The sequence below is a fragment of the Zingiber officinale genome, chromosome 1A (genome assembly GCF_018446385.1).
Source record: "Zingiber officinale cultivar Zhangliang chromosome 1A, Zo_v1.1, whole genome shotgun sequence".
NCBI classification, from domain to species: domain Eukaryota; kingdom Viridiplantae; phylum Streptophyta; class Magnoliopsida; order Zingiberales; family Zingiberaceae; genus Zingiber; species Zingiber officinale.
In genome coordinates this window covers 170,791,569-170,806,486 of record NC_055987.1, presented here as the reverse complement: position 1 = coordinate 170,806,486, position 14,918 = coordinate 170,791,569, and positions in this window count along the sequence as shown.

The window sequence follows — 14,918 nt, the reverse complement described above, 5'->3', positions numbered from 1 at the left end:
CGACGGCGATGACGGTCGATAGCGGTGGGCGGCGGTGACGGTAAACTAAGGGTATATTCGACATTTAAATTTTGATTAAACAATGATTTCGTAATGTAATCAGATTATATAGTATGTACTTTGTAATCCAGATTATAAATTTTCATTATTTTTTATAATCTAGATTACATTATATTATAAATTTAAAATAAAATAAAATAAAATAAAATAATCAATTTTATAATGTAATCATGATTACATCATAAGAGAGATTACATAGTCTAATTCAAATCTCCGGAGTTACCAGGTGTTTTAGTGAGATTTATGAGTCGATTCTTAATTATAATTACTGTAGATTAATTTTTCCAGTTGGAAGACAACTGAGCGACGTGTTCATGTTTGCCATGGAAAACTTCTGTAAGTCGGATCGGATTGATATTAATTGGTTGAGTTGAATATATGAATAAAAAAATAAAGATTAATTTAAATATGTTTAATTGTCAATTTTTATTGGTGTATGACATAGATCATTGTTTAAAATGAGAAACATGCAAACCTAATCTATTCTCAATTCCATATGATTATTTAAAATGAGAAAGTCGATTTAGTATGCTTTCTCTGCAATAACCTAGGTTAACAAATAGGCGTTAAAATATACGGGAGGGACAATTTCGATTGGACCCTTGTTAAATAATTTAAATAGGTTAGCTTAATTTTATCAATTTATTTAAAGATGAATCCAAACCGACTGATTTATTTGGGCCCATGATTGGTGTGATTTTTCCCACGGTAGATTTCGATTAGGCGCGGTTTGAATAAAAAATGATAGACGAGTTATCTTAAAATTATGATCTAAAAGCTATCATAAATAAATTAAATAGTATATGAATTAGGAAAAATCATAGAAAAAATTTCAAATTGACAACTAATTTAACAAATAGGAATTATAGAGTGAGTGAATGTTTAAATAGAAACTAAAGTAAAATAGTAAATACTTGGTAATTTTTAACTGCTAGAATCAACTCGTCTATGAAATTGAATAATCAGTATAATTAGATTTTTCAAATCTAGTGGCAGAACCAAAGAGTAACTCAAAAGAAAGGTAGGTAAGGGAAAATAAATTTCTCATTCAAATATATTTTGTTAGATTTAGATTAACGATATTTGGATTATATAATATATATATATATATATATATATATATATATATATATATATATATATATAATGGATTAACCTGTCCCACTCCATCAAATGGCCGATGCATATGCACTGACCCGTCTCATCATGGGTCGCCTTGTTTCACGGAGGGAGTGTCGGGTCAACAACTTCACAAACTTCCTCCTCATTCACCTCCAACATTTCCTCCTCTAATTTGTCGAGCTGGCATCCTTACACTGGAATGGTGTCCTGGGTCAAGAGTTATTGGGCTATCCGATCGTGCCTTCGTTTTTATTGGCCCAGTACATTACTTAGCGAACCAATCATACCTTTTTCCATATCGGGTCGCGCGGCTTGTTGAAGGATTGGCCAAGTCGTTTGAACTCAAGGAATCCCTTAGACCTTCTATCTAAATGGGTTTCCATCAGGATTTCCTGCTTCATCATGACAAACTGCCCAACCGGCCCTTGGCCTGTGGGAATCATAGGGATCGGCCTGCGGCTATATTTTTGCCTTGGTTCTTAGATTTTGCATGCACGCTCCTTAAGGCTATGTAGTTTTGATCTTGAAATCCAATAATTCCTACTTGAGGGTCCTGTGATAATGAATTTCGAAACCCTAAATCCTACAATTAAGAATTAAGTGGGGGTACGCTCCCATGGACATTAATCATCTGCTACCAATTAAGCACCGATTAGTTGACTAATTGTAAGACCAGTTGGCAATGCTACTAATGTTCGATTTAAATACAACTAAAGATAGAAGGTTCAATAGCAAGATTTAGGACCGCTCGTGATTTACCTCTTTCGTGTTGGCCTTGGGATGGGTTGATGGGAGCGCTGGGAGCGAACGTATTCGCTTTTTTTTTTTTTTTTTTTTTGCCATGATAGCAAAATTTAGGACATTCACAGTCGTAAAGAGGTTTATACTCCATCATATTACTATCATATCAAAAGTTAAAAATCTAACTCCTTTTAAAAACTTCTCTTTGCTATTATAAACCTCTCCAACAATTTTTTTGATGACCATTTCATTTACTATATATAATATTACTTAATATTTTAATTTAATGTTTATAATTACATTATCATTTTAAATTTTATACATTTATTTATGTAAAAATAATAATTCAATAAAATTAAATATAAAATTTATTGATAACGTAATAAAAAAAAAAGAGGTACAATATTAAGAGTTTCCATGATGTATTACAAAATATTACATAAAATAAAACATCAGATAATAGGTAATTAAGTGCTTCAAAATTAATAAATTAATCTTTATTCACCGTATCCATAGCATATCTATATGTGTTCAATTAAGTCGACTCAAAGCTGATGATGCACTTGATTATCACGTAACTTGCAATTTTTCTTTATGTACTCTCGGAATTCTTCTATCAAGCCTTGATTTACCTATGCAGGAGGATCATTGTCATCTTCATCTGACCAATTAACTACATCCCTTCGTCCTCAACTATCATGTTATATAAAATTATACACTTAAGCATGATATCCTTCAAGTTACTCTTGTACCAAAATCAACAGGGACATCTGACTATTGCCCAACGAGATTAGAACATCCCAAATACCCGCTCGACATCCTTTCTCACAACTTTCTGTCTTTCCTTGAATTTCTTTCTCTTAGGATCCTAGGTTCACAGAAAGCCCTTGACGAAAGTAGTCAAAGGCGGATGCACACTTGGACACGGGGGGGCCATGCCCCCCCTCCCCCCGACCCCGTCTTTGTCCATGTCTGTCTATGTTCTCCTTCGTCCATGTATGTCTATGTCCGCGGTTGAACATGTCTTTCTCTATGCCTTAGCTACTGCACTAATAGCTAGTAGTTATCCGTGATTTACTTCCTCTATGTTGGCCTAGAAACGGGTTAACGAGGGTAATGGGTGAACGAATTACCTTTTTTACCACATAATTTATTTTTTTATAGAACTTTTTACTTATCATGTGATGTTTATTCAATTACATATATTTACTGACATTATATTGCACATTAAGAACGATATAAAAGTTATATTTTTATTATATTAATGATTATTGTCATAAATTATTTAGCACATGAGGTTAGAAAATAATTAAAAGATATTATAGAAGAACTTAGGATAGTTTTCTTTATACAAATCCTTATGAGAATTTTAAGAGGGTAAACTATGAGAATAATTTCATTGAAATAATTTGCCTAAAACCAAATGATATAAGAAAGAGTTTTGGTTCAATACTTATAAGAAATATGAAACTTCTTAAGTAAATTAATGAAAAATGAGTATCACATTTATTTCATAGAACTTTGGTTCCAAAGAAAATTCTTATGTTAGACGAGCAATCAAAATAAGTTTAAATAAATTCATAGCATTTACTTCGCGCATAAAGAAGACTTTTGAAAGTTTTCACGTGTTTATAGATTTTGGTCAAATTGAGATGATTTTTCCTCATTAGGTGGATTGTGGGTCGTTCACTCTATTTTTATGTGAGTTCTACTCCTTTGGCACTTGGTCATATCCATCGAGTTCTACGTACTCCTTTGGCGGCTGAAACCTCTCCAGGACCCCAACTCCGTCATTGGCTCCGTTCGCTTGCTTGTAGGCACCTTCCGTCTCCTCTCTCGTCGTCTTAACCATGCGACATTTAAATACAACGTATAATAATTATTTTTGTCACTTACGATGCGACCCCCCCCCCCAATCTAAAATCCTAGATCTGCCCCTGAAAGTAGTACATTGCGAGTAGATCTCGTCCGTTAGATAGTATTCTTTTGTATATTGTGTGTCATTACCGTAAAATTAACCTCCGACGCATTTCTTTGTAATGCATTGTTGGATAAAAGTGATTCGCTAAGCATGTTGATATCATTATGTGATCCTGTGACCCAAAAAAATGCATGTCATATTCACAAATTTGTTGATGCGATTACTTCAAGCACAATTGTTGAGACTCCATGATCGCCTTAAATAAACTGACCTTTCTAAGTGATCGAATAATTTTTCCATTCCCAATGCATACAATCAAGGCTACCTAACATGCATGATAGTCGTGTCTCTGTTCATGCATTTCAAGCAAACATTAAATGTCAATAGCATTGGGTATTCTCAAGTATTATTCCCCAAATACGTTAATCATGTAGGATCGGTGCATGTGAGAGAGAGGGGGTGAATCATGTGTGTTTTAAAAAAAAAACTTGTTCTTTTGTACTTTTTAAAACTAAGTATGAGTGTAGTTGAATAACGAGAAAAATAAGTAAAAATAAAAACATAATTTGAACACAAGAGGTTACTTGGTTCGAAACCTTTGATGAATCTTACTCCAAAACCCATGATCCCTCGGACCGTTTCAACAGACAATCAACTATAAACCTCTTATGGAACCTCAAGAAGAAGGAATCGAATATAATAATAAACTAAAAATAAGTGTAACAACCTACACTTTCCTTTATATAGTAATTAAACACTTAATTGAAAATTTCGTTATCCAACACTTAAAAATTATCAAATTGATCTAGGTGTTGGATGACTTCTCTGCAGTATTAGGACATGAGGACGAAGTCGGAGTAGCCAAAATCTCGAAAGATCACATATGGAAGTTGTGAATGAGTTGTGTTGAAGTTCTGGCCGAAACTGCTCTTTTATTGACCATTGAGGGCACCTCCAAGCTCAATGAGGGCGCCTCCAATAGTAAAAATGATCTCAAAAACTTCAGTCTTGATAAACTCCACAGACTTTGCTTGTTATCCTCTCTAGGGTGCTTTCCAAATACACTAAGGCGCCTCCAATCACATGACATGTACTTTCACACCTTTCGACGTGAGTCTTTAGCAAGGCAGTTGAGGTGCCTCCATTGGAGCACAAGGTGCCTCAAAACACTGCTCTTCTAAGGCTTGAAGTGCTTTTTCAACTCTGCAACATGAGTTAGTCCAAAAATAAACTATACCCTACAAAACAAAGTTAACACAATAATAAAATAGAATTATTAATTAGATCCTGTCTGTCTAAGATGAAGATCTAGTCATGGTCTCAATTTAGGCATCCAAAATATACCTAAATTGGACCAGTGCCTAAATTCCAAAATGGGACTCATCCTCACTAGATCACTCTCCTCTAGTGCTTGCCTTTACTTACCTACTAAACATCTGATTCTCTAGACCTGTTTAGACTTTCTATAGTTCTGCTTAGCGCCTAATTAATTTGATCCACTAAGCCTTATCTACAATACTAAGTTAGTATAATGGATATAAAATAATAAGGTAAGATTATGTTAACAGCTTTAAAAATTCGTTGGTCAGGTTGACTGCGTGCAGTCGATCGAAAACCAGTTGATTACACATGCTTGGAGTTCACTCCTCCAAGACTTTTCATTACCTAAGATTATCTTCCCTAGGGTTACCTAGCTTCACTCACTAGGACTTCTATTATCTGGCTTTACTCATCAGGACTTTCATTACCTAGCTTCACTCAGTAGGGCCTAGTTTTACTAACCAGGACGTCCACCACCTAGTTTCATTCACTAGGACTTTCACCATCTAGCTTCACTCACCATAATGTCCACCACCTATCTTTACTCACTAGGGGCTGGCTTCATTTGCCAGGACTTCCCCCTACCTAACCTCCAGTTAGGACTAGTCACTCAATAAACTTCTCACCTGCCTATCTTTTGGTTAGGATTTACCCTTGATAGTCACCTAGTCCTGACTAAACTTCTCTCTTACAAATATCAAAATATCAAGTCATGTTTGGATTAACCCTTAGTCAACTTGACCATATATTATTAAACATTGAAACCCTAGAGGTCGATTGTACCAACAAATCACACATTGACAGAAGTTGAACAGGCATTCGATGGAAGTTTTTTCAGCAACTCGTAGGTACTCGTCGTTATGGTTGGTAGGAGCTCTATATGTCAATTGACGAATAGCAACTGTACATTTTTGAAGTGGTGACAAATCTTTTTTGTCGGTTGCATTGACTCTCAACAGAAAATATTCAGAATGATTTTGCACGACTTCGACTATGCAAAGGAATAACTTTCTTCACATATGAAATCGTCGTTGCAATACTTCACAATGAAATATTGGTGCATCAATGAAGTAATCATCAACAAGACAAGCATGCTCGACTTCACTATCTCAATTCAGATACCTTCTTTTATGTTTTCCACCAGAAGTACTTTGAGCTAACTCAAGTAGCATTTGTTGTTGTTCAAGTATCAACAACATCATTTCCTTATCTGTATCATCCATCAGCTCTTCTTCAAAGAGTTCATTAATCCTATCAGTGGTGAAGTAATTTGGGTCTTCACACATATTGTAATAGAGAATGAAACAAAAATAAAAATGAAGTCAATAAAATTGTTAGAGAGAAATGAGTACAATTGATGATAAAAGTGAGGGGTTGAAGCTTGTATTTTCAAGGGGGAAAAATATATATAATGGCTATATAATTGCATGAGCCTATAATAACGAATAATTGGAAAGTGAATTTAATGAAAACTAAATTACATAATTTGAGAAAATAGCATTACATAAGATGTTGCAATTAAAAAACAACATACAAAATAAAAATACAAATCTACTCCAGACCCCATTTCTTTTTAATTATTTGATAAGCATGACTATGTATACTGATATGGGTTAGATTTTAAGGGTCTTCAGATGAGGAAAGAAAAAGAAGAAAGAGTCAAAGGAGGTAGGCCAATAACGGCCGAAACATACTTTCAGAACAAAGGTAGGCCAGTATCAGTCGATACATGCTTGCCGTATGAAGGTGAGTCAATATCGGTCGGGACATACCTTCAGAACAAAGGTAAACCAATATCGGTCGATACATGCTTGCCGTATGAAGGTAAGCCAATAACGACCGATACATACCCCAGAGCAAAGATAGACCAATATCGGCCGATACATGCCTGCCGAACGAAGGTAGGCCAGTATCGGTCGATACATGCTTGCCGTATGAAGGTGAGTCAATATCGGTCGGGACATACCTTCAGAACAAAGGTAAACCAATATCGGTCGATACATGCTTGCCGTATGAAGGTAAGCCAATAACGACCGATACATACTCCATAGCAAAGATAGACCAATATCGGCCGATACATGCCTGCCGAACGAAGATAGGCCAATATCGGTCGATACATGCTTGCCGTATGAAGGTGAGTCAATATTGGTCGGAACATACCTTCAGAACAAAGGTAAACCAATATCGGTCGATACATGTTTGCCGTATGAAGGTAAGTCAATAACGACTGATACATACTCTAGAGCAAAGATAGATCAATATCGGCCAAAAGGGTTAATGAATACCCCAGAAACATGTTGGATAAAATATTATTTTTTGACACGACAAAGATACAAATAGAAGTCGCATGAAGAAAAACCATACATGAATATATCGAATAGAATAATTCATGATAGAGGATATATATTTTGGCGGGAAATATGCTTTCAGATTGTCTTGCAGGCGCTAAACGATAAAGAAGGTACATCTGGGGTACAAAAAAGATTCCTTAAAAATCATCTTCCCCAAGTACGCAGCTGATGTCATAACGAACTCTAACAAACCGGGGTCCACTTCATGACTACGGAGGTTATATGAAGTGGTATAAAAGGGGGAATCCTCTCCGTTGGCTGGGTAAGTTGAGATCCCTAATTTTCTGGCTACTGTTCATCTTCTTTCTCCTTCCTTCCTTGACATCAAGAGAGATCACTAACTTGAGCGTCGGAGGGCCTAGCCAGGTATTCCCACCCCGGTCTTAGGTCACTGACGATAGTGTTGGTTGGTCTCTTGTGCGCAGGGAGCCTCGAGAGCTTGGGAGTTCGATTTTCTCCTATCTGAACGGGGATTTCTTCCTACTCATCAGATTTCCTTCGGTGATTCTGGTTTTCTTCCGATCCGCTTTGGGTTTCTCGGGTCGAGGTTCTATCGGCATTATTCTTCATCAGTACGGTGGGTCTTTTTCTTCCAGATCTCCGTCGCGGTCAGCTTCTTAGACAGGATCAAATTTGGCGCCGTCTGTGGGAACTTCGCCTGAATCTGAGACTACGCGATGGAAGAGGCTGGGAAGTCGAACCTACTTACTATCAGCCGTGAAGATTTGGATCTCCTCATTAATTCTCATGTTCAGAAAGCCCTACAACAACAGCAACAACAACTGCAAGCTCATACTGGGGCCACTCTGCCAACGGCTCATCATTCGGCGATATCAACTACTGAGCATCGGAAAGGAAAGGAGATGGAAGAAGAAGAACCTTTGTATTTTCCTCCAGCTACTGTTTCTCCAACCAGGCGTCCACGAGCCTTCCTTCGCACTCCCTTGGATCCAGGGGGTAAGAGGCCTGTGTTCCAAGAGTCCTCTGGTGAGGCGCTGGACAGAGAGAAACGTAAGATTAAAATGATAACTAGTGATAGTTCACCAGAAAAGGTCATCTCCCCATTCTCACAAAGTGTATTAGATGACCCACTTCCTAAGCGATATCAGAATCTACAAATTGGAGAATATACCGGAACCACAGATCCGGAAGATCACTTGTTGAAATTTGAGAATGTAGCCTTGTTGCAACAATTCTCGGATGGAGTGAAGTGTCGGATGTTCCTCACTACTCTTGGAGGAGCAGCACAACGCTGGTTCAAAAGATTACCTGAAAAGTCTATTCGAAAATTTAAAGATTTCAAGAAAGTCTTTCTACATCATTTCTCCAGCAACAAAAGGTATCATAAGACCCCGTGGAGCTTATTCTCAATTAAGCAAACATCTAAAGAATCCATCCGGGCATATATTAAAAGGTTCAATCAGGTAGCTGATCCGGATATAGGGAATGGCATGGGAGTAATTAAGGAGAAGGAGGAGGGCTTTTTTGTCATTTCGCCTTTAGGTTTTGTGGGCTTAAAAGAGCACGGTTCGTGCTCTTAGAAAAAGGAAGAAAAAAGGGGCGGCGGCTCAAGGGGGGTTCTGTTCGTGAGAGGAAAGGGAGCCCGCCACCAGCCAAGGGGAAGCAGGGGTTTGCCCCTCTCACGCCCTTCGTCGGCGACCGACGAAGCCGCCGGAGTTATCCTCCTCCTCTCCTCCACCCCCTTCCTCCGGTCTCACACCATCGACGCCGCCTAGGAGGGGGCGTTTTCACCGCTGCCAGGGGAGAACCGAGCACCGCCGTCGCGTATGGCGTCCAGCGCAGCCTCCCCCTCCGGTGTCGCCTCCTCCAGCAACAGCCGGCGTCTCCAACCGCCACGGCCGCCTCCGGCGATTGCCACAGTCGTCGTCGGCGTCTCCAGCAGCCGCCGACACCGCCGCCATTGCTGCCTGCACTTCCCGTGATGGGTGTCGGCGATCACGGCGAATACCACCTCCAAATCACAGCCATAGCTGCCTTTGGCAGCCCGCCGACGTGGATCAAGCCATCGTGCCGGTGTATTTCATTCTTCGCACCACTATTATGCTTGTTAGTCATTTGTATTATCCGGCCTGCGTGCCGTGTGCCGGCCTGTGAGCCGCTGTATTGTTCTGGGCCGCTGCGACTAGATCAGCACCACTATCAGCTCAACGATCCATCCAAGGGCGCCCCCTGGGCCAGGGTACGTTTTCGTACTCGGTATCTGTTTATTTTACTACTATTCTATTATTATCTGGATACTCATACATTTGTGGGATTCGCCTCGAGCACCGAGGTACCAGAGACCGGGGGAACCCGGTCGCTGGATACAGGTACAGTTGACCGGAGGAGGACTTCAGATGACTTGGTCAACGCAGCGGACAGATCATCGACCGGGTCATGGGGATGCGGTCAACCTTCCAGACACGTCATACCGGCAGGTTCGTTTTCTCAGCTTCCAGACAGGAACAGTAGCTATAGATGTACCTAATGCCACTACTGAAATATTAGTAAGTGCTTTCTCTCAGGGTCTAAATGATAATGATTTCTTTAAAGATTTGGTAAGAAATCCTCCTGTTAATTTTGATTCCCTGATTGAACGTGCCACTGAGTTCATTAACGTAGAAGAAGCCCAAGCTGCTCGTAGGAAAGAAGGTGTTCCCTCTTCTCCTACTCATGCGAAGGAGAAGGCTCCGACCCCGGTACCCCCACCAAGAGGACCTAGAACCACTCATCCGTCTCATCGGCAACCAGATTATCGTCCACAAGCTGTACAGCATGTAGAGATGCAGCCGGAGGCACCAAGGAGATGGTGTACTTATCATAAAACTAGTAGTCATCACACTGATGACTGTTTTGTTTTGAGAAATAGACGAGTCAATAAAGAGCGCTATTAGAGGCAAAAACGAAGTGGAGAGGAAGATGAAGGGTTTAGGGTTCAGGAAATACACCACTGTGGACAAAATAGAATTCTTTTTACCGCAGCGAACACTGAGGATCAAAAAGGCGAGTGGTTCACGCGACGTGGCGGCCAGCAAAGGTAAGTGTCAGAACATCATAAAAAGAAGAGTAGGTACATCGGATGGGACAGATCGGATCACGAGGGGATTGGTAGTGCTTCGAACATTCTCTCACCCGAGGGAAAGCCAATCACCGATTAGAAAATTTTGAAAGAAGACGTGATCAGCTGGGCCTATAAAATAGAAAGGACAAAACTTTTTGACCATACCCAGGCTAAAGACAAGAATATTTTAAGAGTAAAAGTTTAGAAGAGTGACAAATGTTAATCTGTCTGTGCAGAATATGACTTAGTATTTATTGAAAATATTTTTATTAACGAGGGCAATTGTGGTTATGTTAGATAAATATGATATTGACTTCAGTCAATAAGACAACATCAGTTGATATAACATTGGTTATAATATCAAACTATACTAATAGTTAAGATAACCTTAGCTATGATAAATGATACATAGGATACATGAAGAAATGATGAACACAACACCACATTGTAAATGATAGAGGGATTCAATAAAAGCCTTTGATTAGATACAAAAATTTGTCTTTACACTCAGAATCTGATCAAATACATAGCATCACATTTCCTCAGGAACAGCAAACCTTAAATAGATAACAAATATTACAAGCATAAACTCTTAGGGCACTCAGAAAATTTTAGTCCCACTGGATTCAAACTTACCATGGAGCAGAGATGGAAACAGCCCACTTCATCCGAGCTTGCCAAGGCGCACAAGAGGCAATATTTTGCCCGGGACGAAGAAAGCAACAAAAGCAAGAGAGCTCAAGGGCAATGAAAGAGGGGACATTGATTCATTCCATAATGGAAAAGTAAATGTAGAAACCACTTCCCCTCTCAAGCCGTATGAGCTCAGCAAGTGGAGCAACCAATCTTAGCCCAAGGGTATCATGTGCTATGCCCTTCACACAACACCCATGGGTCATTTGGCTGCCCCTCTATAAGTAGAAAAAATTTCTCTGAAGGTTCTTGGGTCCTTCAGAGCACTTGCATCTTTGGATAGAAGATTTGAACTGTGAAGCTTCCTCTCTTAAGACGATCCCTCGAACCCCTGGAGTAATCGGAGCAAAAATCTCAATAAACTCATATATAGATATCACCTAGTCCAACAAAAGTTGCCTCCAAAGAGGAGGATCCACGACCATGGCCTTAGCAACAAAAAGTGGCAAGGAAGAAAAAGAACTGAGAAGGGTTGTGGGTGAAGAGAGGGTTGTAGGCTTATAGCCCTATTTAAAGGAGAAAAAGGCTCACAGGATTGCTATACTTAATTTATTAAGACAGTGGTACACAAAATCTGTGAGGTCATTTCAAAATCTGGAGCAGAGTCACGGGTAGGAAAAGACAAGACCATACTTATGTTTAGTCAGTCGTCTACACCTCCTTCGACTAGACTTAAGGGGAAGGCTAGTGATATGGGTTAGGTTTTAAGGGTCTTCAGATGAGGAAAGAAAAAGAAGAAAGAGTCAAAGGAGGTAGGCCAATAACGGCCGAAACATACTTTCAGAACAAAGGTAGGCCAGTATCGGTCGATACATGCTTGACGTATGAAGGTGAGTCAATATCGGTCGGGACATACCTTCAGAACAAAGGTAAACCAATATCGGTCGATACATGCTTGCCGTATGAAGGTAAGCCAATAACGACCGATACATACCCCAGAGCAAAGATAGACCAATATCGGCCGATACATGCCTGCCGAACGAAGGTAGGCCAGTATCGGTCGATACATGCTTGCCGTATGAAGGTGAGTCAATATCGGTCGGGACATACCTTCAGAACAAAGGTAAACCAATATCGGTCGATACATGCTTGCCGTATGAAGGTAAGCCAATAACGACCGATACATACTCCAGAGCAAAGATAGACCAATATCGGCCGATACATGCCTGCCGAACGAAGGTAGGCCAATATCGGTCGATACATGCTTGCCGTATGAAGGTGAGTCAATATTGGTCGGGACATACCTTCAGAACAAAGGTAAACCAATATCGGTCGATACATGCTTGCCATATGAAGGTAAGTCAATAACGACCGATACATACTCTAGAGCAAAGATAGACCAATATCGGCCAAAAGGGTTAATGAATACCCCAGAAACATGTTGGATAAAATATTATTTTTTGACACGACAAAGATACAAATAGAAGTCGCATGAAGAAAAACCATACATGAATATATCGAATAGAATAATTCATGATAGAGGATATATATTTTGGCGGGAAATATGCTTTCAGATTGTCTTGCAGGCGTTAAACAACAAAGAAGGTACATCTGGGGTACAAAAAAGATTCCTTAAAAATCATCTTCCCCAAGTACGCAGCTGATGTCATAACGAACTCTAACAAACCGGGGTCCACTTCATGACTACGGAGGTTATATGAAGTGGTATAAAAGGGGGAATCCTCTCCGTTGGCTGGGTAAGTTGAGATCCCTAATTTTCTGGCTACTGTTCATCTTCTTTCTCCTTCCTTCCTTGACATCAAGAGAGATCACTAACTTGAGCGTCGGAGGGCCTAGCCAGGGATTCCCACCCCGGTCTTAGGTCACTGACGATAGTGTTGGTTGGTCTCTTGTGCGTAGGGAGCCTCGGGAGCTTGGGAGTTCGATTTTCTCCTATTTGAACGGGGATTTCTTCCTACTCATCAGATTTCCTTCGGTGATTCTGGTTTTCTTCCGATCCGCTTTGGGTTTCTCGGGTCGAGGTTCTACCGGCATTATTCTTCATCAGTACGGTAGGTCTTTTTCTTCCAGATCTCCGTCACGGTCAGCTTCTTAGACAGGATCATATACAAAGATGTTCCTCCGTCATTCCTATGGTATCTCTCATAAGAATTTCATACTCACATTGGAAGGCTTCCAATTTATTGTTTTTATTAGCAGCATTCAAAGTTTCAAACTTTCGCTAATTGTACTCTAAAAATTTTCCCAATGTTTTCTCCATCTTTTCTTTAAGATCTTCGAATATTGTAGATTTGGTTTACCCTTCCTCTTAGCCTCCTTTTGGCCGATTGGATGAGTGTGGACTTTGTAGTCATGCGCATCAATACTCATATCTGGATTAGAAGATAATGTGTATGCTCCTGATTTAGATGTTTTGGCCTTTTTTTTCGGAACGATTATCACTTGATTATGGAGCGTACTTCTCGCATTCTCTGAGAATCGTCCACACATGGTCATACTTGAAAGAGTTATTATTTTTATTACTTATCCAATCTTCATGTGCCTTTGTTAGTATGTCATCGTCACTCCAACTGCTTACATAGTTGCTATGCCACTTATTATAGATTCCATTAAACTCGTTCACCAATCTTTGAAAGTTAAAGAAATGTGATTTTACTTCAATTATCTCTCCACAGTACTAACAAGCTGATGTTCATTGTACTACTATGTGATACATTTCCAGAAAGCTTCCTCCTTTTGTGTATTCCTAATCACTGGATCGGTGCTTACAGAGATCTATGACCTTGCAAGCACCTTATCTTTTTCCAGTGACCAAGATGTCTTCTTCTTCTTTAGAGCATCCTCTTCGTAGCTCATCTTTGTATCCTTATCGATGGTAATGTTTTCTAGCCCAAAAGGCGATGAATGTGGCTGAAACGGAGACTTTGGTATAGAAAACGACGTTGCGAGCTCCTTGTCAATGTTAGTCCTTCTTGATTCGTCTAAAGGGAACACGACTGCATCTAGAGTATGAAATCCATAAGGAGAGGCGACATGAAAAATTGATTATCCATCATCGAAATATATTCACGAGCATACATATAAAATTAAGCTCGAGGGGCATTATGAGCAACTTGAAAATTATGAGGACGTAGTGGTACGTATAGAATATTTGAGAAATTTTGAGCATATTGTGTAGGACAAACAGTGAAATTTTAGGAAGATGAATTTTCTTCGATATTTGAAGAATTCAAATAATTCATAAAAGAACTATTGTAATCTTCATCCATTTGGCTAAAAATTATAGTGGTAGGATCAAAATAAAGCAAAATCAAGCAAAATGTAAAGATGGATTACTACAATTGATGGAAAAAAAATAAAACATTGTATATAGGTAAAAATAGTCTTTATTTTAAAAATAGCCCATTATAAAAATGAATTAATTTTTTTTAAAAAAAAAATATGAAATAGGGTCCAAGATTATATTGATATGCAATTTTTTTTAAAAAAAGTATAAATCAGTCCAAGATTCTAAGACCGATATATAGAAAAAATTATAAACCTCACTCGTATAATATAGGTGAGGTTTATAATGGGAGGTTTATAGCATAAACCTCATGCTATAAACCTCCATTATAGGTGCCTTTAGATAAGATATAATAGATTAATTGAGTATAATTGATAATTAATAGTAGATATATAGTGATAA